Source organism: Penaeus vannamei, chromosome 31, assembly GCF_042767895.1.
Source record: "Penaeus vannamei isolate JL-2024 chromosome 31, ASM4276789v1, whole genome shotgun sequence".
Lineage (NCBI taxonomy): Eukaryota > Metazoa > Arthropoda > Malacostraca > Decapoda > Penaeidae > Penaeus > Penaeus vannamei.
This window is the reverse complement of record NC_091579.1, coordinates 3,841,436-3,846,435: the sequence shown is the minus strand read 5'-3', so window position 1 is coordinate 3,846,435 and position 5,000 is coordinate 3,841,436. Positions and strand designations below refer to the sequence as shown.

At 50.6% G+C, this 5,000-nt stretch overlaps 1 protein-coding gene across 5 annotated transcripts in view; it reads right to left on the bottom strand.

The window, feature by feature from the left end:
* corn (microtubule-binding protein cornetto) overlaps positions 1 to 5,000 on the bottom strand; it is a 223,939-nt gene that overhangs the window by 125,187 nt on the left and 93,752 nt on the right. The gene's annotated exons all lie outside the window — the stretch shown is intronic.

The window sequence follows — 5,000 nt, the reverse complement described above, 5'->3', positions numbered from 1 at the left end:
GAAGAAGAAGAAGAAGAAGAAGGAGAAGGAGAAGGAGAAGGAGAAGGAGAAGGAGAAGGAGAAGGAGAAGGAGAAGGAGAAGGAGAAGGAGAAGGAGAAGAAGAAGAAGAAGAAGAAGAAGAAGAAGAAGAAGAAAGAAGAAGAAAAGAAGAAGAAGAACTTAAAAGAAGGAAGAAGAAAAAGAAGAAGAAGAAGAACAAGAAAAAGAAGAAGAAGAAGAAGAAAAAAGAAAAAGAAAAAGGAGAAAAAGAAGAAAAAGAAAAAGAAGAAGAAAAAGAAAAAGAAAAAGAAAGAATAGACTCCATCCTTTTCGGCTTGATAAGTTCATGGAGGGGCGAGGGGTTCATGTGTTCGTGGGGTCCAGTCTGCGAGAGGAAAATGGAAAATGCGGATATGTTGCCCTTCCCCCACATGTTTTATGAGCGGCTCTTCTTCTTCCTTCGGAGTCATAACAGGATGAGCGAAAAACCTGCCAAGGGCGCAGACGAGGGTTTTGATAACAAGTCCTTGCAGTCTGCGTGGCCACAGAAGGGGAGGGGGAGGGAGGGAGGGGTCTAACAGAGAGGAGAGGGAGAGGGAGAGGTGGGTCTAACAGAGAGGGGAGTGAGGGGTGGGTCTAACAGAGAGGGGGAAGGGGGAGGTGGGTCTAAGAGTGAGGGGGGAGGGAGAGGGAAGTCTAACAGAGAAGGGGGAAGTGAAGAAGGCCCTAACAGAGAGAGGAGAGGCAGGGGTGGGTCTAACAGAGAGGGGGGGAGAGAAGAGGGATACACACAACGCTGAACCTTGAGTAAACACGCGCAACTACACGAAGAGGGGACCACACTGCCGCTGCGTGAGAGCCGCTCGTTAAACATTCCCTACAAAGCGGCGGGTAAATATTACGAGAGGCTGTGCGATCGACGTCATGTGTTCAGTTTACCCTTCCTTCTTGCAGAGAAAGGGAAAATGTGAATGGAGGAAAAGGGGGTGAGAGATGGAGAGAGGGAGGGAAGAAAAGGATAGGGGAGACGGACGAGAGAGAGAGAGAGAGAGAGAGAGAGAGAGAGAGAGAGAGAGAGAGAGAGAGAGAGAGAGAGAGAGAGAGAGAGAGACAGAGAGAGAGAGAGAGAGAGAGAGAGAGAGACAGAGAGAGAGAGAGAGAGAGAGAGAGAGAAATATACACAAACAAAAAAGACAGACAGACAGACAGACAAAAAGACAAGAGAAGAAAGCAGGCCCCGTCTCCCAGTGAGCCAGAGCCCGACGAGACAACCTCCTCCCCGCCTGCAGGAGACGGTTCACGCCCCCACTGTGTACACGCTGACATAAACATCGATCGAGCGAACGGACACCTACCTAAGTGAGCCAGACAGGGTGCATGATTCCTCTCCTCCAGCCTTAGCGCACATGTTCCTCCCGGATTTAAAAACCATCCCGTTTATAAACTTTCTAGTCTCGAATGAGCGAGAAAAACGCAATTTCCCACGGCTACACCACCCATGGGAGCATGTGGGAAGACCGCCTCCTGCCGCCCTAACCTCAAGGTGACCCGCAACTTCCTTTATTCACGTGCACATTGCATTACCCGCCGCTCCGTGTCCGAACTGCAGTACGCGCACACGATCTGCACTCCGCCCGACACGCAAACAACGCAAAAATATATAAAGCCTTAGAAATGTGGACGAGGAGGAGGGCGTCTTTTCTTCAGTCCACCTTCGCTGGCGGTTCATAAGACTGCTTGAGCGAGTAAATCAAATCAAACCTGAGTGGGCTGACGCGTGCCAAGTGCGGGCGGCCGGGCACGGAGAGAGGGGGGTGCGAGGGGAGTGGGCGAGTGGCACCCAGAGAGAGAAAAAAAAGAGAGAGAAAGAGAGAGAGAGTGAGCAGGGGAAAAGCGAGACGCGAGGACTGAATGTCATGTGTCAGAAACCAAGGGGAAAAACATGTGTTCGCGAGGGAGGGGAGAAAAATGTCCACCAGGTGCCGGTATCACCCCCGTGCCGAAGCGCCGGGCGAAATTCTCGGCGAGATCCGTGACGGCGAAGGAGGAGCGCATGCGAGTGTTGCACCGAGACGGCTGCAGGAGAATCGCGCCGTGGCAGGAGGACGACTCAGTACAGGCCAAGATAGGGGCTAAAATTTCAAGGCGAATTGCCAAACAAAAGGTGCAGATAATGGCGGATTCGCCACGACACAACTCGAGACAGGATCAAAGAGGCAGGTTCAGGCTGGGCGAGAGGAGGGATGACAGACAATAAGCCCGATGCATAAAAAACACTCCCACAGCATCCCTCACTGCCTCTCTTTCCCCTTTCCCTTTCTCTTCCCCTTCCCCCCCTCGGTCCTTACCTGAAGCTCCGCCAGCACCTCGTCCACGCCCTCCTGCCAACCAACCAGACGACGGCGCCCACAGGACAGCGCCCAGCTCCGTGAGTGAAGAAGACTGTCCGGGGCGAGGGTGCTCTCACGGCCAGTCCCCTGCGATAATCTCGTTACGGCCAGGACGCCTTTTACAGCTTGTACCCCGGCCCCCTGTGGCTTCGCTCCTGCACGTTCAACACTCCTCTTGCGCAGCCTCCGTTTCTCGCCTTCCTCGGCTTGCGTCTTCGCCCCTTCTCCCTTCTCTCCGCCTTTTCCCCTCCCTTCTCCCTATTCCCCGTCTTCACCCCTCCCTTCCCCCTTCTTCTCCATACTCTCCGCCTTCGCCCATCCCTTCCTTCCGTATCCCCATTCTCCATCTTCGTCCTTACCCTCCCTCCCTTATCCTTATTCTCCATCTTCGTCCTTACCCTCCCTCCCTTATCCCTATTCTCCATTTTCGTCCTTACCCTCCCTCCCTTTGCATTCTCTTCTTTTCCCCCTTTCTCCCAATCCACCTCGCTCGCCCTTCCCATGCACCCTCCATCCTCCCCCTCCTCACTAATATCTTTATTCGCACTTCACACGCGTAACACCACGATACTTTCTACCTTCCCCAAGACAACCAGCAACTAGCATCCATCACCGCTCGCCATCTCCGCCATTATCCCGTCAAACCGCGTATCTTAAACTTCAACAACCTTCAAGCGTCAGTGTTGGCGATATCCCCTCCAGTGAAGGCGCAAGATGACGACGAAGTATAAACGTATTCAAACTAAGTGAACCTTAACAGACATCAAGGCGTTCTCTCGGGCTACAGACATGTGGATAAAGTACGTATTTCCACAACATAAACTTCGAAGAGTTATTCACGGGCACTGGCGTTTAAAAATCAAATGCACAGTCACTGTAACCCTTCTTCTCCCTCGAACACCCAGAATACATACAATAAAACGAATCCCCAAACCCCAACCAGAATGTAAGACACTGGGGAGAACAATATGCCATTTCGCCGCGCCGGTATAATGCAACAAGTATCCATCCTCATTTGCATACACCTACCAGCCTCCTGTAACAAGTTTTCACATTCCTGACAACTGTACCTCACGTCTTTCTTGAATCCATAAGCGCAGGCTGCGTCAATTTACGATCACCTCTTGACGTCATGATCACAAAAGCAAACCTCCCGGTCATGGGACTTCCAACACGACCGGGAACTCAGCAAAACGAACAAAACAAAAACAAAATCTTCACTCGGGGCTCCACCAAAACGTCCAAATCACGAACGCAGTAATATGGACGTCACACTCTCGGACATCTCGTCAGTCCCGACCCAGAATTCTGCCGCAGCGTTGTCCCTCAGGCAAGGGATTTCAGTCATGCAAAACCGGGATGACTCGGGCTGTGAATGACATGACCTGGGTTCACCTGGGAGTAATTGACACGGGTGTGGGGAGAGAGAACTATTGGATGCTAGTTTCCAACGCAGAAAATTCTTGTGTCAAAATCCGGGTGCGAAGCCAGATGTTAAACACTTTGAAATGGAGGTCATAAATATTACCAAGTTTAAAGTTTACAATGGAAAAAGCGAGTGAGATAGCCAGAGAAAGAGTGAAAAATATAATGAATGAGAGAGAGAATGGGAGAATGAGGGAGAGAATGGGAGAATGAGGGAGAGAATGGGAGAATGAGGGAGAGAATGGGAGAATGAGGGAGAGAATGGGAGAATGAGGGAGAGAATGGGAGAATGAGAGAGAGAATGGGAGAATGGGAGAATGAGAGAGAGAATGGGGTGGGGGAGAGAGAGAGAGAGAGAGAGAGAGAGAGAGAGAGAGAGAGAGAGAGAGAGAGAGAAGAGAGAGAGAGAGAGAGAGAGAGAGAGAGAGAGAGAGAGAGAGGGAAACATTCAAAGAGAGACGAATATAGAGGTTGCGTGAGCACAATCCTCGCGAGCATCATAAAAAAGGAATCCAAAACCTATAAAAAAAATCCTAATCCGCCATGAGTCTGGATTAGGACCGTCGTCTTCTGTGTTTTGCTTCGAGAACAGATCCTATTACAACCACAACTCCATCACCTAACGTCTAGCATAACCAATCTTCCGCAGACTTTAAAAAGAACTAGAAAATTAGAAAAAAAAAAATATATCGCACATACCTCCCAGGTCCCCATTCGCGCCCCATACGGAAAAGCCTCTAAGACGACTCCTGTTTACACACACACACTTAGGGTCGACTCGTTCACACCAGGTCAACAAGGGTCAAGCCGACTACCAAGAGGGAAGAGGAGGAGGAGGAGGAGGAGGGTGGGGAGGGGGGGCAAGTGGGCTTAGATTCTCATCACATCTTCCATGACCTGACCTTCTAATTGTTACCTTAACTGAATCCCCTGAACGTCTCAATAGATGGGCCGAGACATGCCTTTCCCACGCTAGTTTTCGCACTCAATATCATGTGAACTTGTAGTACATTGTAGGGCCGAGTGCCGTAGGTTCATTTACCCAGGTGACATCGACACTACCGTCTTCTACGTACATCCATACGGAATCGACATCATGCATGGGTCTACAAATGAAATCAGTACGTACACGCATTGACACGCACGCCCGCACGCCCACACACACACACACGAGCACTCGAACATCAATCCGGATTTTCAGCTTG